The sequence below is a fragment of the Sapajus apella genome, unplaced genomic scaffold, assembly GCF_009761245.1.
Source record: "Sapajus apella isolate SASKATOON/1434 unplaced genomic scaffold, GSC_monkey_1.0 scaffold128, whole genome shotgun sequence".
NCBI lineage: Eukaryota > Metazoa > Chordata > Mammalia > Primates > Cebidae > Sapajus > Sapajus apella.
The window spans coordinates 3,474,789-3,497,502 of NW_022437068.1; the positions used below are offsets into that span (position 1 = coordinate 3,474,789).

The window sequence follows — 22,714 nt, forward strand, 5'->3', positions numbered from 1 at the left end:
GGCCAGGAGGGGAGCTGCCCTGGGCACAGTGGAGGGTGTCTGGGCCAGCTGGGGCCGGGACCAGGGGTGCTAAGGCCATCAGAGCCTCAGTCAGATTAAAAGCAGAGCTACAGAAAGTGCAGCTGCGGACCCAGTCCTGTCTTTGAACTATTTGTCGCTGGACGGCTCACTGGACAGCGAGGGTTATGTTTGGAAACAAACATTTGAGGAGAACCGACGGTTAGAAATGATTACAGCAATTTCACACATTGCCACAATATCCAAGTGCCTGATCAGTGGCTTGTATTTTCATATCTTTGTTTTTTTTATTTCATTTTCAATAACTCTTTGTTAGTGTATTTTTCTCAAATGTATTAGTCTCCAATGGATCGAAAGTAAAAAAAATACTGGCCTTCCCCAGATAGCCCGAGAGACACTGCTTTTACCGGAGCTACCCAATGGTGAGAAGCTGGCGCCCGACCTGATGTGCAATTCAACCTAAAATAAAGCTGTAAAGTAAAAGTTCTGCTTTGAAATGACACTAAACTTTTATGTGGGCTGAAACAGATGTAACTTTTTTTAGATCAGGGTTTCTCAACCTCAGGCAGTGTTGACATTTTGGACCAGACAATTCTTTGTGGTGGCGGGGAGCTGTCCTGTGCACTGTAGGGTGTTTGCAGCCTCCCTGTTCCCTCCCACTGGATGCCAGTGGCACATACCCTCTCCCCACGTGTGATCACCCAAAATGTCTCCAGAGATTGCCAAATATCCCCTGGGGAGAAAAATCAACCCCTGTTGAGAATGGCTGGTTTGGATGTTCTGCTTTTCTGTGTGTGTGAGAGAATGCATCTAGGAGGGTGTCTGTACGTGCAGGTGTGTGTCTGTGTGTTCCAGAGCATGTGTGTGCTTTATTACAGGCCCATCCTCCTCACTCACATTGCCTGACCCTGTAGGCGTCTGTGTTTGCAACCTTGGTGCCACCCATTACTCTTAAGTAGCACCCATCGGTTCTCCCCTCCCTACAGTCAGTCCCTCAGAGGAGGCATGGCTGTCACTGAGGCACAGTCTACAAAGGTCGTCATGGAAACCAGGGGACCCTCAGAGCCACTGTCTGTACTAGGTGAAGCTGCCCTCCAGTGCCTCCCACCCGCCTCTCAGATCCCTACGCACTCCTCACCTCCCAAGACACCAAGGCACAGACAAGATCTCAACAGCTGGACAGAAACCAAGGGTCCAGCCAGAGAAGGGCCTCAGGCCTGAAGAATGACAGCCTGAGGTTAAGCACAGTGGTCATCAAGAACCAGGAGTCAATAAGAAGCTGAGTGGTCACCTGGCAGGGGAGCTGGCGGAACAGAGGCTCGCGGTGGGGAACATGGGGGAGTGCAGCTTGTTCAATCTGCACACATCTGTGTCCTAGCCCTGATTCAGGGTACTCCGACTCAGAATAACCTGGGCAGGGTCCCAGGGCCTGTATTTTTAAAGCTCACCAGGTGGTCTGGATACACAGCAAGAGTTGAGAATCCCCTGAGAAGTGTGATAGAAATATAAATTCATGGCAAAACCAAAATAAGGAGTCTGACAGCACCAAGCATTGCAGAGGGTGTGGAGCAACCAGAACTCTCAGTCACCGCTGGTGGTGGTGTCAGGTGGTACGGCTACTTTGTAAAGGTGTTTGACAGTATCCATTAACATTTCAAGATAAGCATATTCTAAACAATATCTCAATAAAGCTGTTAACATATGTGTATCCTATGAGCTGGTGATGATTCTACTTGAAGGTATATACGCAACAGAAATGTATGCACTTAGATACCACAGCCATGTTTAGGCACCAGAGAGCTCACAGCAGCATTTTCCATAAAAGTCAAAAATTGAAACAAACTGAAAGTCCAACCACAGCAGAAGAGATTAATACAAATGGTGGCATATTCATGCAATGGGACTTTTTTATTTTTCTAGTTAATGGCAGCTAAAATGCTCCCACTCCATGTATTGGCCACAGGAAGTGGTTGTCAAGAGACAAGTTAGAAGGTTATCGCAGGAAGTAGTATAATAAACGCCTGGCAGTACGAGGGGTTCAACAGACGTGAGGAAGGCACAAGAGGCCTGTCTCCAGGACACAGGCCAGTCCCCCACATGGAGCATGTGACTCCTGTAAGCCTGTGAGGCTCACGGTTGTCATGTCTGCTCTGGCCTGCAGGAGCTCACGACCCCAGGAGCCGCAGCCAGCTCAGTGGAGCTGAGCATCCAGTTCCTACTTCTCGCAGAACTTGTCAGTGAAGGAGATGCAGGTGAGGAGCTCACACCACTCACAGTGGACAGGATAGGAGTAGAAGAGGACCACCAGGCCAGCCAGAAGACCCAGGAAGACCACCTGAAAGATGATCTGGCAGCGTTTCCAGCGCAGGTTGAACTTGCCAAAGCTGATGTAGGGTAAGAAGGCGAAGGAGACGAAGAAGCCATTGATGAACCCTGAGAGGTGGGCAAAGTTGTCAATCCAGGGCAGCAGCCTAACGGTGAAGACGAAGAACACCACAGCCAGCAGCTTGAAGAAGGCATGCCAGGGCCGTGCCAGGATCTCCCACCTCTGGAAGAGCTGGCCAGGATACCAAACTGGGAGCCAGCCAGACCCACCACTGCACGGTAGAGCAGGAAGATGCCACTGGCCAGTTTGTCAGTGACATCATTCAGCAGGTAGATGATGGCTATGTGGTGCCAGCCTGCCAGCTTCTCCAGGTCCCACAGGACGGTCATCTGGAAGCAGATGGATACCAGGCAGTGCAGGATCCCAGCGTGCAGGAAGAGGGACAGCCACAGGCGGTAGAACTGGTCAGGGACCTTGGGGTTGAGGAAAGGCAGGAGCCCACAAACGTCATCCATGCAGTGCACCTGAGAGCAGAGTGTGGCCTTCTCAAGGAAGTAGACAGTCATGAAGTCCCAGTACTCCCGGGAGGTGATCTCACACCTCCCTTGGTGCCAATGCAGCAGGGTGGCCCTGCGATGCCACAGTCCATGTGGGGTAGGTTGGTGTGGTTCCCAGCACTGTTTTTGGTGCACACTGGCCACTTGGTGATGTCTTCTGATCAATTGTGCAGCAGGCTGAGTGCTTCTCGCGATCGCGCACTGTGCGAATGAAGCTGTTCGCCTGCGGACCCTGGCACGTGCAGGGTGAAAACTTGGCGCCCAGGTGGATGAGGGCCTCTGAGCTGGGCCCGATCCAGTTCTCTCGCTGCACATACTTGACGTTCTCGTAGGCCCCGCAGCTCCGCGTCCACTCTTTCATGCTGGGAGAAGCCCATGGGCACGATGCCATGGATGCACACAGCTAGAATGGTGATAAGCGTGGGCACGAAGGTGGCCCAGTAGGTGAAAAAGGGCCTGTGGTCGTCCACGTCCTCGATCTGGTGCTTGACGAAGCTGTCGATGCACTTGCGGTAGGTACGGTTGGTAAGCCGTCCCACCATGCCCAGCCCAGACGGCCACTTCTCCCAGGCAAAGACTTTGCACACCAGCACCGCGATATGCGGGCCCCGCCGCGTCCCGGCAGTGCCGACTACCTCCTGTTGGAGCCGCCCCTTGGGCTGCGAGGCTGCGGCGCCCTCCTGCTTCCGCCAGCCTCGCTCCAGGGGCAGCATCAGTTAGCTGCGCTCAAGCTCACTGCGGTCCAGCGCCCTTCCGGTGAGGTCCGCCTGCTCCAGTGTCTTCTCCCAGTCCTTGAGCGCTGCCTTGGATGGGAACTCGAAAACTTCGTCAGGTTTGTGGACAGCGTTTCATGGAGGGTACCTTTCTTGGCAAAGAAGGATGTGTCCAGCTCTTCAGGGAAATCAATCCAGAAAACTGGCTGGAGTGAGGCTTCGATGCTATGCCCGGCACAAGGTGCCATCCATAACCAAGCGGCCTTTCATCAGTGCTGTGGCTGCCAGGAAGCTCATACCAACTCTCCCTTCACCCAAGGGAACTTTACATAACAAATAAAACACTGCGCAACATACAACAAAACAGATGGATATCAAAAATATCATGCTGAGGCCGGGCGCGTAGGCTCACACCTGTAATCCCAGCATTTTGAGAGGCCCAGGCAGGTGGATCACAAGGTCAGGGGTTTGAGACCAGTCTGGCCAACATGGAGAACTCTCGTCTCTACTAAAAGTATAAAAATTAGCCAGGCGTGGTGGTGGACACCTGTAATCCCAGTTACTCAGGAGGCTGAGGCAGGATAATTGCTTGAAACTGGAAGGCATAGGTTGCGGCGAGCCGAGACTGGGTCACTGCACTCCAGCCTAGGCGAAAGAGTGAAACTCCATTTCAAAAAAAAGAAAAAAAAAAACCTCATGCTGAATGAAACGGCTGGACAATGAAGGATATATGCTGTATTATTACATTGATAGAAAATTCAAGAACAAGTGAAAACAAATTTCCCTGTGCAGCAATACACGTAAGGTAATAATACCATAAAGAACAGCCAGAGAATGATTTTCAAAAAAGGTCAAGAGGGTGGGTACCTCTGGGTGGAGCAGGAGGGGGATACAATTTGGGATGAGCCCATGTGGCAGGATTGGGTATCTTCTAAGGGGATGGCAATGTTCTTTTTCTCAACCAGAGTGGTTATGGGTATTTACTTTTCACTATTCTTTATGCTGCACCTCTGTGTTAAACTCACACGTGCATTTTGTAATTTTAAGTAAAAGAGGAGAAAAAAGATGCACCTGTGCCACTGCCTGCAATGCTGATTCCTTATGTTTGGGCTGGGGCCTTGGATGAGCATTCTGAATATGCCCTCACCACCCCCAGGTGATTCCAGTTCACAAGGCTCTCAGGCCACACTGTGGTCTAAGACGTCTGCTGAGCACATGTGGGACAAGGAGCCCAGAAGCCAGCCTCAACTGGGTGGGTCCTGCCTCTCCACCCATTGCTGGTTTTCAGTGATGTGTGGTACCCGAGGTGGGAGCCCAGCAAGACCCTGGCATAGCAGTCGGCCACCCTCAGTGGATGCCAGTCCCCTACAGAATTGTCCTGTGGGATATCTGCTTTTTTTTTTTTTTTTTTTTTGAGATGGAGTTTCACTCTTGTTACCCAGGCTGGAGTGCAATGGCACGATCTCGGCTCACCGCAACCTCCGCCTCCTGGGTTCATGCAATTCTCCTGCCTCAACCTCCTCAGTAGCTGGGATTACAGGCACGCGCCACCATGCCCAGCTAATGTTTTTGTATTTTTAGTAGAGACGGGGTTTCACCGTGTTGACCAGGATGGTCTCGATCTCTTGACCTCGTGATCCACCCGCCTCGGCCTCCCAAAGTGCTGGGATTACAGGCTTGAGCCACCGCGCCTGGCCGATATCTGCTTTAATAGGAGCATGCTGGGCTTACAGAGGGACTCTGGATGGGAGGGTGGGAGTTCATCGCCAGTCACTGGAATTCCACAGCTGAGGCTGGCAGCCTAGCGAACCCACCCTGGAGGCCAGGCCCTTTAACAAAACAGTGGGGAGGAAGCAACTAAGGGGCTGTCATCAGGGAGGCAGCTGGCATGTGCTGGGTCATCTGCTGAGGGCCACCCTGTCTCCCCAGAGCTTGAAGGGTGTGCCAGCAGGCAGGAGAAAGGGGCAGCTTCAGGACCATTCTCTGTGTGAGAAGTCACAGAAGACAGGAGCTGCATGGAGGCTGTGCTCCCTTATCAGCCAGGACAGGCTTCGGCAGGTAAGTCTTGATCCCACCCCATCACCACCTAAGGTGGTGATTTGTTGATCACCTGCTAAATGCAGTCAGCCATAACCAGTGCTGGAAACGGGAGGACCCACCCCTGCGGGGTTCAGGACTGCTGTCATAAAAGGCAGTGAGTGGATCAGGGGTGTGGTGAGAGAGTGTAGCAGGGAGCAGCTCCAGGAGGCCGGGGGCAAGGTCTGGAGATCTGTGGGAATTAACCACACCAGGGGCCTCAGGCAGATAGAAGAGCCTGAGCAGGGTGTGGGGATGGGCTGACAGTGAGCACAGGCTGAGCCTTCCATGCAGCAGGCGTGGCTCTCAAAGCTTTCCTGCATTTACTCAGTCCATCCTCAGGACGGCACTGCAACACGGGTGCTGTAAGTCCCATTCTACAGATACAGAACTGGGCTGCAGAGAGGTTAAGTAACCTGCACAAGGTCACACAGTTCATCAGCAGCTGAGGCTGGATTAGAACTCACTGCATTATGCGGCCTCAAATTCGGCTTGTTTTTCCCCCAAGAATGGAAAGGCCAGTGAGCAAGGAGGGCAGAGAGAGGCGAGAGTGGGAGAGGCCTGGTGCTGGGCCATGCCGGGCCTAAGGGCCATGGGAAGAGTTTGAACTTGATCTTCACAGCAGTGGGGAGCCACTGACCATAGAGAGGAAGTAATGACATCAGATATGCTTTTTACAGGTGCTCTCCTGCCACATAGAGCCTGACCGTTGAGAACACAGGCCAGTCAACAAACACGGCCTCAATCGTGCAGCATTTGCTGAGCACCTCGTGGGCACCGTCTTCTCTCCTGGCTGTAGGTTCCATTTTGACCCCACTGTTAGACAGCAAGGACATCTCAAATACCAATGCACAAATTTTACCAACTTTGATGACCGTAAGGAAGCCCTGTCCGGCACATACCCCATCAACCACTGGAACCATGGATTCATCCTCTAAAAAGCACAGTTCAGCCACTTTCAAGTTTTTCCACTTTCAGTCTTGCTTTGCTGAGATAGGTTTCATAAAGTCTTTCCTAATTAAAATTTCTAATGAGGATTTGATTCATCCATCCATTTCTTTGCTCGTAGCTCATATACCAATTGTAGACAACTTCTACCACTGTGGAGTTCCTTTCCTGCCCTTTATTTCCTTCGACTCCAATTCTCTCCCACCAGATTTTTGCAGAATTTGATGTTGGCATGGAGATTGGATTCGTCTGTCAATTTTTAGATCAATAACTATTTTTACTGTGCACAGTTTTAGTTGATGCCAGTTTTATTTTGTGTTGATTATTTCTACTAGTGATGTTCATGATGAATTAGATAAGAGACAAATGGTACAAGTTTCTTTCTTGGGAAACCGATGAGAAATCAAAACATGTTTGTGAGTCAGAAAAAGAAAAGAAGACAGAAAACCAAGAGAAAGAGACCCAGAAAGAGAGAGAGACTGATAGAGAGGCAGAGACAGGAAGACACAGAGACAAAGCAGAGAGAGACACATGCAGTGATGGTTTGGCTCCTGGCCACTCGGTGGAGTCAAATGACAGTGTCCATCCTAGTGTGGCCCATTGCCCTGCTTCCTCTCCAATCAAAAGCGGGACATTCCCACCTCCAGGCAGCTGTCTCAGCCCGGAAGTTCCTTTCCTTCTGGACTCAGCTCAGTGTTGCTCATTCAATTGCTCAGGACAGCTTTATCAAAATAAGACAAAAGGTCACCCAGATGGTGTCCCAACAGACATGGCCTCTGGGAAGATACTGACCAACGGACAATGCCCCAGGCCCAAGTAAAACCAACTCAGCCCTTGGCCTGGACCTAGGGTATATGTAAGGCTGGAGGTCCCACTGGTTAAGTACCTAGCAGGGCACTGGCACACAGTAGATGCTTAAATAGTGCCCCTCTGCCCTGATGTCATCATGGTCCCCACCTCAATGGGCTGGCTAAGGATGGCACAAACCCTCTCAGCTTGGCTTCACTTGCAACAGAACAGCGGCCTCATCCTCGCCCAGGGCCTGTGGGGTGAAGAGGATGGGAGCTTAAGGTCTCCCTGGCTCAGCCTTCAGACTGGTGAGGGGTCCTTTGCAGGACAGACCTAGACTCTGAGATTGAGCAGGGTCTGACTTTGGTTGCTTTTCTCTTCCTGCCATCTCCATTGTGTGGAGCTCCGTGTTAAGAAAGCCTCTGAGGCTGAGTCTCTCAGAAGAAGCAAGGTGATCCATGAGCACGGTCATCGACGAGGCCCGGGGAGCTTGTCTTGTGTTTCCTACATCTTTAGCTGCTATACTACAAAGACCAAGAGCACAGAGCGCTGGGTCTGAGCCTTAGCTATACCACTACCAGCTGGTGGCTGTGGGCAAGTCATATCCCCTCTCTGAGCCTCAGTTCTTCATCTGGGAAATAGGAATAAATACCATGATTTATCTTATAGGATTGTCATGAGGACTAAATGAAATGGTGCATATGTGGGTGCTAATAAGAATTTATGAAAGGCCGGGCACCATGGCTCATGCCTGTAATCCTAGCATGTTGGGAGGCTGAGGCAAGAGGATCACTTGAGGTCAGGAGTTCGAGACCAGCGTGGCCAACATGGTGAAAGGCTGTCTCTACCAAAAATACAAAAATTAGCCAACTATGGTGACAGGCACCTGTAATCCCAGCTATTCAGGAGGCTGAGGCAGGACAACCGCTTGAACCTGGGAAGTGGAAGTTGCAGTGAGCCAAGATCATTCCACTGCACTCCAGCCTGGGTGACAAAGAGAGACTCTGTCTCCAAAAAGAAAAAGAAAAAAACAAATTTATGAAGGAATGGTTTTTTTTTCCTCCCTTATTTATCAGGTAAGTGAGCAGCGAGGTAGAAGAGCTCTGGTCTGGGCTGGATTATTTTCACATGTGGTAACCCAGGCCAGCTGTTCTCTCTCTCTCTGGCCTTCAATTTTCTCTCCATAAAGTGGACCTAACAATTTCTTATAAAAAGCTCAACACACACTTAGCATGCAACCCAGCAATTGCACTCCTAGGTATTTAGCCAAGCGAAAGGAAACATATATTCACATGACACTTGCATCTCAGTGTTTAGGGCAGCTTTATCCACAGCATCCCAAACTAGCACCCACACAAATGCCTACCAACAAGTAGATAGATGAACGCACTGAGGTGCACCTACTCCCTGGAAGAACAAGGCACCGACATGCGCAACCACAGGGTGGGTCTCAAAACAGGCTGAGCCAAAGAGGCCAGAGACAAAAGACATACACACTGTGATTCGATTTACATGAAATTCTTAAAGACAAATTGCATACATATCTAGAGGAAGATTAGTGTGGCCTAGGCCTGCTGGGAAAGTTCTAATTGTACCTCGATTGGGTTGGTGGGTGGCTTCACAAATGTATACACTAGTCAAAACGTACTAAACATACAGTAAAAATGGGTGTGTTTTATTGCATATACATTAGACTTCAACAAAGTTAATTTTTTTTAAATGTCCCTGAGGCAACCTTCCTACAAACTCTCTAGGGCTCCTGTGTGATCGGATGGGAGGATGAGCATGTAGAAACTTTGTCAGGCAGGAAAGCGCTTCACAGGTGGAGGCATTGTAGTAACTTCTATGGCTGGTAATGAAAACGGCAACCACAGCCCAACAATGCAGTTTCCGCAGAGAGTCTCCCACCAAGGTGAGAACGCCGCAGCCCTGGAGTCAGGCCCAAAAAGGCTGGTGTTCAGTCTCCCACCTTCACAACCCGCTCTGCCACCTGCCTGGGGTAAAGTGGCCTTCCTACTCAAGCCTCTGTTTCTGGAACATTCCTCTCAGCTTGGCTCTGGGCTGAACATGAGGTGTGCCATCAACCTCAGTCAATTTCTCCAGTATCCCATTCACCATGAGACCAGGGCAGAGAGAAGCAGCCTCCCTGGGGCTCACAGCTCTGCAGCAGCAGAAGCAGCCAGAACCCCACATCCTTCCACACCATTCCTGGGCTGGCCTGTAGGCTGTACTCAGTGCCATACAGGGTGGTGGGGTAAGGCTGTCCATCACATGGGTAACAGGTTCCCTCTGTGGCTCTCGTGGCAGTGTCCGGCAACCTCTCTTTTCAGCATGGAGGCTGATGGCTAAGTCACTGCATGCCAGGGCACTCAGAACTACTGCGTCCAACACAGGACTCCACGTTGGTCCCTGTGGGGCAGGGGCTGGGTCTGGTTACCTCCACATGCTAGCACCCAGGGCAGATGCTAAGCCAACCCTCATTTACAAGCAGTCCATGGAGACCACGTCATGTCAAGTCCTGGTGGCCACAGAAGGTTCTACTCCCTCCCCCTCCGCTAAGGCTCCGTGGCCTCTCCTGCCCTTCCCTGAGTGGTTTCTCCCAGCCTCAGGTGGGAGGGGGACCACACATCTTCAAATTGCCTCATGGTGTTGGATAAGCAACTTTCCTTCCCTGTAATGGTTCATTTATGCATCAACTTGGCCAGGCTGGGCTAGGCGCGATGGTGCACACCTGTAATCCCAACACTTTAGGAAGCCGAGGCAGGAGAATCACTTGATCTCAGGAGTTCCAGACCAGCCTAGGCAGCATAGTGAGACTTTGTCTCTACAGAAAAATTTAAAAAATTAGCCGGGTGTGGTGGCTCATGCCTGTACTTCCAACTCGAGAGACTGGGGCAGGAGGATCACTTGAGCCCAGGAGTTTGAGGCTGCAGTAAGCTACGATCACACCACTGCACTGCATGCACTCCAGCCTGGGCCACAGAACAAGGCCCTGTCTCCAAAACAAAATGAAACAAACAAAAAAAAAACCAAAACCAAAACCGCAAAACTTGGCCAGGCTTTAGTGCCCTGTTGTTTGGTCAAACATGAGTCTGGATGTGGCTGTGAAGGTATTTTTTAGATGTGATTACATTTAAAAAACAGACATTTCAGTAAAGCATTTACCCTCCACAGTGTGGGTGGGCCTGATGCAATCAGAAGTGAAATTAAGAGCAAAGACTGAGATTCTCTAAAGAAGAAGGAATTGCCTTCGAGGCTATAACATAGAGATCCTGCTTGAGCTTGCCTGGGCTGCCCTGCAGATTTCTGACTGCCAGCTCCACAACTCTAGATAGACATGATAGATGAATGGATAGATAGATGATAGATAGATGGACGTGCGGATAGGTGGATAGATAGATGTTTGGACGGATGGATGGATGGATGGATGGGTGGGTGGATGGATGGAACTATTGGTTCTCTTTCTCTGGAGAACTCTGACTAATAGACTCTGGGAGCCCCACCCTCCTCATCCAAATGAACTGAGGCCCCCACAGTGGACATCAGTTGTTTCTGCCTATCCAGCATTCAGATTTCCTTTTGGTAACAGCACCCTGATTTTGCTCTGGGGAAACCCCCTCCCCAACCCCCTGTCCATGTGGTTCACAGGGCTGACATTGCTTCCAAGACAGGCATAAGCCAGATTTATCCAATCAGAGCAGTCCTTTCTCCAGGCCACAGTGACTGGCTGAGGGACAAGCACATGACCCCACACTGTACAATGGGAGACAGCCCCAGGACTTTTGCTGGAGCCATCTGCATGCTATTTATGATATGAGTCTGGAGAGCCTGCCCAAAGCAAAGCCAAGAGCCCAGAGAAAGAGAGAAGTGAGGGATGGGAAGACCAAGCTCTGATGTTGTCCCTTGAGTCCTGGACGCAGCCCTTCCTGAAGCTGATATGAGGATTGAAGGTCTCTTTCTCACCCGGGCAAGTTGGGGATGGGTTTCTGACACTTATAACCTAACACTGCCTGCCTGCTACTGCCTTTTTGGAAAGGCGTGAAAAGGAACAGGTTGTTGTGGCTCAGCTAATAGAGTTTGGCCTGGCCTCTGTTTTGGATGCTGGTGTTTGCAAGCTTGGAAGCAGAGCTGAGGAGTAGGGCCATGAGACAGGGAGAAGTAGTGGGAAAGGGAATCCAGCAGCAAGGCTACACGGGAGATGGGCTGGGGAGAGAGATGCCGGTCAGGGAGCATGACTGTGTTGGGGTCATGCTCAGGGACTCCTCAGGAAAGCCACAGTTAGACTCCCATCGCAGGGTATGAGAGTTTTACAGCTCCACCTCCATGCAAATGTGCAAACACTTGGTATTTTCAAAGTTTCTAATGTCAGCCCTCCTGGCGGGTATCCACTATGGTTTTAATTTCCATTTCCTCATGTGAGAAGCCGTTGGGCACCTCTTCATGCATTTACTGGCCACTTGGATCACTGCTCAAGTCACTAGCCCAATTTTCTATTTAGTTGTCTATCTTCTTCTACAGGATTTAAATACAGCTGCAAGGTAGACACAGGGTGAGACCAGGGGCCACCCGGAGGAGTTAGGCACATCTGGATGGATCTAAAGGGGGTCTTTGCACAAATCACCAAGTCTTTCTAGCTTGGATGTTTTAGGAGTCTTTGGCCTTCACTCCTAAATTACAGGAAGGATTGAAGCAGGAGATCTGGAGAAGGGAGGAAGGGAGGCCCCACAGATACCTGCTTCGTGTCCAGAGCCTCTTCACCTCACTGCGCTGCAGCCACCCTGGACTTCCCTGAACATACTAAGCTTGTTTGCACCTCAGGGCCTTTGTATTTGTGCATGCAGTTCCTTGCAGGGCTGTCTCCTTCTCAGCATTCAAGAAGTCTTCCCCGAATATCTCAGCTGAGAGGAAGTCTCTCCCCCTATCTCCTGATTCTGCTTCATTTATTTTTCATTCCATGACCTAATTAGCATGCACATCTATTTGTTGACATGGTGCTTGGCTGGCTTGCCCATTCGAATTTAAGATCCATCAGGGCAAGGTCCTAATCTCTGTCATGTTCACCACTGGGTCCCCAGGGCCTAGCACAGTGCCTGGCACACAGTAGCTGCTCAGTAAACATTTATTGAGCGAATGAGTGAACAAGTCTTAACAACAACCCTGTTAGGTAGATACTGACTATGTACTCATTTCCCAGATGAAGACACTGAGACTCAGAGAAGCTGGGTAACCAGTGTAAGGTCTCAGAGCAAGTGGCTGAGCAGGAATGGCACCCAGGTCTTTCTGACTCCACAGGTTGCCCTTGCTCCCCTGCCCCTCTCCAGCTTTCTTTTGGCCCTGGGGTTGGCAGTTCCATGAATTCTTACCCTGTCTTACAACTGGGCTTCCTCACTCGTGGATGAGTTGGGTGAGAGTGGCAGGAGAGACGGATTGCAATGGCGGGGGAACTTGGGAGCTGGGAGCCCTGTGATGAGGCCAGTGCATGAACTGGATGCAGGGCAAGTTTACAAACCTAGGCCCGCTTCAGTGGTCAAACTATCACGAGAGATGTCTCAAGATATGTCCTGAAAGTCTCCTAGTCCAACCCCCAGCCAGAACAGGAACCCTTTTGACAGCAACCCTGATGGGGGCCCACCACCTCCCAGGGCAGCCCAGTCCAGTCTTGCCCAGCTTCAAGGAGAGCAAAAGCTACTTGGGCCTTCCTTGACCAGAGCTCAGCTGGGAGGCCGGGAGGCTGGGAGGCTGGGAGGCCGGGAGGGAAAGCCCAGAGCCTCCTAACTGGGAATTCTGAGCACTGCTGGAAGTGTGGCAAGAAATTAGATTAAAGGAAGAATAATCGGCTCATTAACCCCCTTGCCACACTCCACATGCTCACAGAGGCCTGCTTCTAAGCTACGCTGCTGACTGTCACTGCCTGCCGGGACCTGAGTGGAGTGGTACAAGTGAGATATTTTATTTGTGTGTCGTGCATATTTATTAGGAAGAGGTAAATAAATTAGCTGCCTTCCATCTGCAACCACCAGTGCACGCCAAGTTCCTTCCCTCCTCCTCCACCTTGGGAGGGGCCACACCAGCAAAGCCCAAAACTTGTGAAAAGGCGGGGCTCCTTTCTAGTTGGATTTCTTCCTTAGTTTGAGCAGCCCTAGAATTAGAATTTTTCCAAGAGGAAATGGATGCCAGTTACTATCCTAGGCCACTTGCCAGTATCTGATCTTCCCAGCAACCCCGAAAGGCGGGCATATTGCCATCCACATTTTATAGACAAAGATGCTGTGGCTCAGAAAGGTCAGGTCACTTGCCCAGGGTCACACGGCAGGTGAGGGGAGTAGCTCAGCTCAAGTCACAGGGGCCCAAGGACTTCTGTCCCAAGCCAGAGAGAAAGGCTGGACCAGGAGGAGACTGCGTTCTTGCTCTGGCACTAGTTGCTGTGGGGTCCAGGCTGTTCCCATAACTCTCTTGGCCCTTCTCTGTTGAAAGGGAAAATAAAACACAACAGAACAGACTCCATTTGGGGCTGTGTGGAGAATCAAGTCACCATTCATCCATATCCTAAGTGTCCTTCAAGCCCACTCCCACTGTGGAGGCTCTTGACTCCGTGAAGGGGCCACACGACCTCCAGGCTTGCTGTGTGACCGTGCATATCAGTGGGCCTTTTGGAGCCTCAGTTTCCTCCTCTGTTGCGTGGAGGGGAAAGGATGTTGGCTGCAAGGAAGAGGATTTCGCTGTGCAGAAATCTTTGTAAATCACATGTCCAGTGGGAGGTGGGCAGCAGGCTGGGACCACACACTGTGGACAGAGGAGGGGTGACAGAATGCCCAATGGCACTGCAAAGCCCAGAGGGGGCCATGACTTGCCCAGGCTTGCACAGCAATTAACGCTGTTGGGAGCCACAGAACACCTGCCTCCCAGACTGCAGAGAAGGATCCCAGAGCACTGAGCCTAGATCTGACTCTTTTATGGAGCACCATACATCTCCCCTGGAATCACTCCTGCCCACAGCCCATAGGTCTTGCCTCACTGCCTCGCTGCCTCTGCCTCCCTACAAGATCTTTTCATTAAATTAAGTGCAGAATCCAATGTAATTGCTGTTGATTTTCCCTGAGGGGCCACCTGCCACCTCTTTCCAGGATGCCTGCAGGGCCAGGACTGAGGCAAGGCACTCACATACCACCAAACGAATATTATGGAGATTTCAATATAAAATATTATTTTTAAAGGTGTTTAATTTAATATCTTTGGACCTGATGTTAGTGAGCCCCCAAGAGGCCCACACAGCCTCCCTATAGCTCTGGGAGGTAAAAATGGCCCATTTCACACGTAAGGGACAGTTCAGAGTAGACACAGGCCAATCAGGCCCCCACTTCTGGGACCGAGGCAGCTGGAGGGGAGGCCCCCAGGGTCTAACGCCTGGGACTGAGGCAGCTGGAGGTGAAAAGGACTGCAGCTGTGCAGAGCCACCTTGTCCTAGGGTGACAACTGTCAGAGGAAACAGGCTTGAGCTGCAAGGAGGAGGCAGGCTGGGCTTGAAGGAGGCCAGAGAGCAGCTCCAGTGAACTCTGCACAGTGAGCAAACCCCCAGGTTCCTTCAGGAGGAATATCCACAGCTACTCAACCAAGCACCCACTGCATACCAGGCACTAACCATCATGCTGGCTCATTTAACTCTCACCACCTCTCCAGCAGAAAGGTACCATTATTATTCCATTTTACAGATGAGGAAATGGAGGGTCCCTTCAGCCTAAAGACGGCAGTCAGAGGGGACAGCAGCTGCATGGTCCCGGGAATGAGAAATCGAGTTCCACGTCAGCCCCCCCAGCTTAAAGCACAGCAAAGGTTTCCCATGATGCTCAGAAGAAACCCAAATTCCTTCCGTTGGCCCAGTGCCCCTGCTCACCCCTCTGCCCTTACCCCATTTCACTCTCCAGCTCTCTCACGACACAGCAGCTACACTGGCCTCTGTTCTTCAAACACACCAGGCACACTCTTGCCCCAGGGCCTTTGCTCCTGCGGTTGCCTCCACCTGGACCACTCTTCTTCCAGGTCTTCCCTTGGCCAGGCCCCACACAAGTGTCACCTCCTCTAGAAGGCCCTCCCTGACCACCCCATCAACTTCTATCGTTCATCCCCTTGACCTGTCCTCCAAGCTGCACTTCTTTCCCTGGTGAACTCTTATTTATTTGTCCCTTTTCTTTTTTTTTTTGGACGGAGTTTCGCTCTTGTTACCCAGGCTGGAGTGCAATGGCGCGATCTCGGCTCACCGCAACCTCCGCCTCCTGGGTTCAGGCAATTCTCCTGCCTCAGCTTCCTGAGTAGCTGGGATTACAGGCACACACCACCATGCCCAGCTAATTTTTTGTATTTTTAGTAGAGACGGGGTTTCACCGTGTTGACCAGGATGGTCTCGATCTCTTGACCTCGTGTTCCGCCCGCCTCGGCCTCCCAAAGTGCTGGGATTACAGGCTTGAGCCACCGCGCCCGGCCTATTTGTCCCTTTTCTGGTCCATCTTCTCTGCTCGACAAGGGCAAAGACTCAGTCTTATTCACTACTGTATCCCAGCACTTACTGACTGGCACGTGAGAGTTAAACAGTTGTAGAATGAATGAAAGAAGAAAGAAGGAATCTGCTTGCAGGGCTGGGTGCCAGGGCCAGGAGGCAGGCCGAAGAGGCAGCAAATGCCTGGGTCCCGCAGCGATGGTGACAACAGCCCTGCCCTCCCCCTGGAGGCGGGTTCCCTGAATCAAAGGTGCTGGGGTTGGGGGCACTTCCCAGAAGAAGTGGGGAGGCCTCATGGGATGTGGAGAGGGAGAAATGGCCTAGAACATGAGGAATAACCATACTCTGGGAGATTATGTGGCCATTAAAAATGACAAGTGTAAGAAAGAACATATGCGGGGGTGGGGGGAAGCCTTCCTGAATGGCATTATAAACTGATGGCAGCCCAAGGAAAGCTCAGTCTCACTGCAGGCTTGTTATTAAAAAAAAAAAAAAAAACAAACAGGTGCTGGGACAACCTTGATGTCCAACCATGGGGGAGCAGGTAAATAAACCATGCCTGGAATGACCACTCCATGACGCAACTCAAGGGCTTTTAATAATCCTGGGAAATACTAATCCTATAAAGCCAGCTGAAGAAAAAACAAAACATATGTGTGTGGTATGACAGCAACAAAAATAAATGATAGATGAAAGACTGGAAGGAAATATACCAGACTAGCCCTGGGGAGTCAGCAGGTGGGGGATATTTTCATTTTCTTCTTGGTCTTTATTTTTAAAATAGTCTATATTTAACAACGATTACATGTTTAATCTGAGAGAAAGTCATTTCATTTAAGAGGATTTATTTTTCTTTTTTTCTTTTTTTTTTTTTTGAGACAGAGTTTCACTCATGTTACCCAGGCTGGAGTGCAATGGCGCAATCTCGGCTCACCGCAACCTCCGCCTCCTGGGTTCAGGCAATTCTCCTGCCTCAGCCTCCTGAGTAGCTGGGATTACAGGCACGCGCCACCATGCCCAGCTGATTTTTTGTATTTTTAATAGAGACGGTGTTTCACCATGTTCACCAGGATGGTCTGGATCTCTTGACCTCGTGATCCGCCCACCTCGGCCTCCCAAAGTGCTGGGATTACAGGCTTGAGCCACCGCGGCCGGCTGATTTATTTTTCTTAAAGATAGCCAGAAGCCAAAGAAATGTGTCCGTATCAGTTCTGTATGGAGAAGGGAGTCCATTGCATGGCAATGTCTTTGTTTACTGATGTTGCTGTGCTTAATTATTAAAACTAGTTTAAATGTTCAGCAAACATCTCATGTGGTTTTATAAAATTAGAAATGTAGGAAAAAGAGGAACCATGAAACTGGCCAACAGGAGGGCCAAGAGTCCAATCCTAGCTCAGGCACTAAGGCAAAACACTTCTCTTTCAGGCCGGGGCAGGTGGATCACCTGAGGTCAGGAGTTCAAGACCTGCCTGGCTAACATGGTGAAACCCCATCTCCACTAAAAATACAAAAATTAGCCGGGTGTGGTGGCGAGCGCCTATAGTCCCGGCTACTTGGGATGCTGAGGCAGAAGAATCACTTGAACCTGGGAGGTGGAGGTTGCAGTGAGCTGAGATCATGCCACTTCACTCCAGCCTGGGTGACAGAGTGAGACTCCTTCTCCAAAAAACAGTAACAACAACAATAACAACAAAAAGCCTTCTCTTTTCTGGGCCTCAATCTTCTCATCTGCAAAATGGGATTAACTGTCCCTGACTTCCATTGTTTGGTAGGATTCTGGCCTCTACAGAAAGGGCTGTGCCTGTGCCCAGAACATGGTAAATGCTCAGTAAATGCTGGGTGCTCTTCACCCTCCAAGGCTCCAGCGCAGTGTCTTTCCAACTACTATACTCCCAACAGGTAGGCAGGGCCCCTCCTCAAACCTTTTCTATCTTGCACCCTGTCTGTAAAACATTGCATTCCTCTGCAGTGACACATACATTTTATTCATGAAGTATCCATCTATTACTATATTTGCATATCATGCACATTACACAACATACACAAAAAGAGAAACAAATTAAACTGTGAGGCTGGGCGCGGTGGCTCAAGCCTGTAATCCCAGCACTTTGGGAGGCCGAGACGGGTGGATCACGAGGTCAAGAGATCGAGACCATCCTGGTCAACATGGTGAAACCCCGTCTCTACTAAAAATACAAAAACATTAGCTGGGCATGGTGGCGCGTGCCTGTAATCCCAGCTACTCAGGAGGCTGAGGCAGGAGAATTGCCTGAACCCAGGAGGCGGAGGTTGCGGTGAGCCGAGATCGTGCCATTGCACTCTCCAGCCTGGGTAACAAGAGTGAAGCTCCGTCTCAAAAAAAAAAAAAACAAAAACAAATTAAACTGTGATAGAAAATAAATGTAAATGGAAGCTCTTCATATTTGTTCCCATCCTCCTCCTCAGGAGACTGTCCTGGGCATGGCTCCCGCACCCCACTTGGAAGACTAGCTGTGTCTGTGAGTTCCTAGAGGGCAGAGTTCACCGAGGTCTTAGTCACTGCTCTGCTCCCAACAAACTGTTGGCACTCGGTCAAGAGCTGCTTAGTGAGCTCTGTGGTTCAGTCTGGTTTACATTAGAAGAAACAAAAGAACAGCAAAAAGCAAGTCACTCAAGCCAGAATCTGACTCCTTGGGTATGAGAAACCCTGGGCTCCCCTGGGACCTTGGGCCACCCTCTCTACTTCTCTGGACACTGTCTCCCTACCTATTACCCAGGAGAGCCAAACCAAGTGGTCTCTGAGAACAGGTCCTTTCTGTTGTCCTCAGGCATCACCCCCAATCCCCTTCCCACCCACTCAAGGTGGGTGGCCTCTCCTGGGACTCAGGAGGCCACTGACATGCACCCTCCTGGGGCCCAGCCGCACTGTGAAATACAGCTGCACCCACCCGCCTGCCCTCCAGGACTCCCGACAGACCAGAGCCAGCTGCCCACAAACCCCCGGATATAAATCTTGAGGCTCAGTTGCGTCAGCACAGAAGGCAAGCAGTAAATTTAAGCCACCAGGGTCTCTGGCAGGAAGGCTTCCTGGGAAAATTCATTTTTCACCCTACAATAAATTACTGTCCTGGATAAGAGAGGGGAAGCATTTGCTCATTTGGTTGAAAAGTGGTTGTTTGAAGGGCCCCCCAACATCTCCCACACAGGGGATTCCCCAGCAAGCTCCTAGCTGGCTCCCAGCTTCCAGGGGTACCCATCCAGGGACCTCCAAGACAGGGGCCTCACGGCAGGCCTCTCACACTCAACCCCCCCAAACCTGCCTCCATCCCTCTCCTCCAGGCTGTGGTCTCCACCCTGCTAAGCAGAGGCCTGGGGCTGAACAGAAGCCATCTAGTCACTCAGGACCTTGAACAAGCAAAACTATCTCAAGTCTTTATCCTTTTTGCAAATGAACACAAATCCTAAGCGGCGGCATAAACTGGAACAGCCTTCGTGGGGAGCCATGCAGCACCAGGTGCTGGACACGTCCCATTTCTTCAGCTGGAGGATAGGTGCACTGGGGAAGTCTTTATGTTGCTCTTTAAAAAGTACAAATGTACCCATCACTCTTAGTTGTGTACCATATACCTCGTGATAAAATAGCAAGTGTAGAAGTGCATGATACTACCCAACCATCTGGGTAAAAAGGGAGAAAGATATGTTTTCACAGTTGCTTCTATAGGCATAGAAGAAATTTCTAGAAGGATATGCTAGAAATGGATCACAGTGGTTACCTACCATGGGAGAGGTGGGCACTAGGCAGATGGAAGACCAGGGCTGGAAAAAGGCTCTTCACTGATGTGTTTTGAGGGTTTTTTTTACCTGAACAAATGTGACTGAGTTCTCAGGCCAATCTTTTATGGACAGTTGGTTTATTCCTTTTTAAAATTTTATTAACACTGCAACAAATGTCCTTATTCATGTGCCTGGTGCATCTGTGAAAAATTTTTCTCTGGAATAGATATTTGGAAAAGGAATGGCCAGGTCAAAGAGCGCCAGCACTTGCCATACGGACAGGTAACTGTCAAACTACCCTCCACGATCGCTCTACCCACTTATTGTAGATGTCAGTCTCTACTCCCCCACAATCCCACCAAGACTACAGACTACACTTTTTTTTTTTTTTTTTTTGAGGCAAGGTCTCACCCTGTTGCCCAGGCTGGAGTGTAGTGGCGTGACTATGGCTCACTGTAGCCTTGACCTCCCATTTCAGCCTTTCTGCTCAAGCAATCCTCCCATCTCAGCCTCCGAGTAGCTAGGACTACAGGCATGAACCACCACACCTGGCCACTTTTCTGTACTTTTTGTAGAGATGAGGTCTCACTGTGTTACCCAGGCTGGTCTCAAACTCCTAGGTTCAAGTGATCTTCCTGCCTCACCTCCCAAAGTGGTGGGATTACAGGTGGGAGCCGCTGCACCCGGCTAAACACCACGAATTTTTTAATTTCCCATTAAAATTGATATTGCACGTGGTTTCTGTGAGTGCTTTCCTCATGCTAACAATAACCCCCAGGAAGGTGAGGCTGGCCTTTTTTCAGCCCTTTCTGGCTGTCTGTGTCTCCTCTTCTAATCGCTGCCTGCCCAGCTATTCCCAAGCTCCTGGACACTTACCTTTCTTATTGATTTGTAGATCTTTGTGTACTCAGGATACCACTTTTTATCTGGGTTGTAGGTTGTAAATACCACTCCTCCTCATCTGTGTCTTGTCTTTGAACCTTCTGAATGGTTTCTTTTGTTATACAAAACGTCTTACTTTTTATTTATTTTCCATTTTTTCAATCCTTTCCTTTATCACATCTGCATCTGGACTTTTTCCCTCATCTGATAAGGCTGATACCCCACCTTGCAGGATTATTACAAGGAGTAGAGAGAGAGTGAATGAGGCTCCCAGAAACACTGAGCAAACGCTCCTAACATGGCAGGGACGGTCATTTCAGGGGTCGCCCTGCCTCTACTTGCTTCTCTCCCTCTAATAGCCAGCAGGAGCTTTCTGAAGACACCACTTTTGCTTAAAAACCTTTCAACCACCTAACGAGGATGAAGCTCAAATTCATCTAGGGAGTGAGTTCAAAGTCTCAAACACAAAGGCCTCTACCAGCTGAGCAGGTGATTAAGTGTATAAATGGGCTGGGTGGAGATACAACAATGTGTCCCCCAGGGAAAGCAAAAATGCACACCCAGGGTTGCCAGATCTTCTAAAGAAAGGGATAAAGCTGTATTTTTTCATGTGAACGCCCTCCCCTATTGAAAACCTTCTCGTAACTGATTTTTTAAGCCACTGTTAGAGTCAAACAAGACCCACCTGTGAGCCAGATGTGGCTATCTGGCCCCAACCCACCTCTGCAGAGTCGTGCCTCCACATGTTGGAGGGGCCAGTCACACAGATGTGGGCACACCACACTTCTCTCCACTCTGTGCTTTTGCACATGCTGACCCCTCTGCCTTAAATGCTTTTCCCTGCTCTTTCGTTCTGGCCAGCTTCCACTCGCTCTTAAAAACCCAGGTCAAGGCCAGGCATGTTGGCTCACACCTGTAATCCCAGCACTTTGGGAAGCTAAGTTAGGCAGATCACCAGGTCAGATTGAAACCATCCTGGCCAACATGGTGAAACCCCATCTCTGATAAAAATACAAAAATTAGCTGAGCATGTTGGCGCATCTGCAATCCCAGCTAATCAGGAGGCTAGGACAAGCCCAGTGTCACCACATACATGAGGACACTGCTGGGAACCAATGTCATCCCCAACCCAGTCCAGCCTGGCCTGGATTTCCCCAGCTGCTGGGGGTCTTAGCTCAGCACAGCTCAGGTGCCCAGTTCCTGACACCCCTGTCTTCCCCTCAGTCTAACATGGGTAGCACAGTATTTGTCTCTGCGTTTGGCTTACATCTTGAGAGAATATTATTTGTATTACAGAGAAAAAACACTCCTGAGGTAAATACTTGCTCCAAAAGCCACTCCGAGTTTCCTCTGACTCAGTGTCTTGTCTGGTTTCTCAGACACAGGCCTAGGGGCCTCCCCACTGGGCGACGAAGCGGCTGATCCTCGTGGCTCCTGCTTTTGGCCACTTAAGAATCAGGCGAAGACAACTTACAAACATTTGCTGTGTGCATCACCAAGCATCATTCGGTCCTGGCCAGTGGACAGGAGGCATCACACAGACCAATGACACAGTCTCCATGTGGGTCCAGTGCCCCTATAGTTCTCCCAAGATGACGCTGCACATGGGTTTTGGGTGACAAACCAGCAACGATGCCACCCATGGTTCACAAGGCGCAGGCCAGCCTCCCTCCTCACAGCTCCGGGGTGCACTGCGGTTTGGCAACATCCCCCATGCTCCAGAGCCTAAAGGCATCGAGGTTGCTCGATAGGGATGCTGCTGGCATTTGGGGTGGAGAGTTCTTTGGGCAGGACTGTCCTGGATATGCCAGAGACGCAGCATCTCTGGTACCCTCCCACTAAAGACCAGCAACCCTGCTGTGATTATAACAACCCAAAGACACCCCCACCTAGGCCCAAATAGTTGAGAGCCACCCTCTAGTCCAAACTTTCACACCACACCCCCAATGAAAGCTCATCCAGGCTCTATTTGCATAACCCTGATGCTAGGGCGCTCACCCCTCTCAAGGCCCCCAGCCCATCCCTAGCCAACTGTGACCAGCAGAAAGCCCTCTGCTGCAGTTGCCTCCCTATGACTCCTACAGGCGAGGCATAGCCCTGCCTTTTGGGGGACCTAGACCTGCCTATTCTCTGTGCCTGGTTTGGCCCTAAAGAGACCTGG

At 50.4% G+C, this 22,714-nt stretch overlaps 1 protein-coding gene and 1 pseudogene across 1 annotated transcript in view; both read right to left on the minus strand.

Moving 5' to 3' along the window:
* Window positions 1-22,714, minus strand: part of GRIP2 (glutamate receptor interacting protein 2) — a 113,561-nt gene that overhangs the window by 81,867 nt on the left and 8,980 nt on the right. The window lies entirely within an intron of this gene.
* LOC116539411 lies at window positions 2,161-4,095 on the minus strand (annotated as a pseudogene).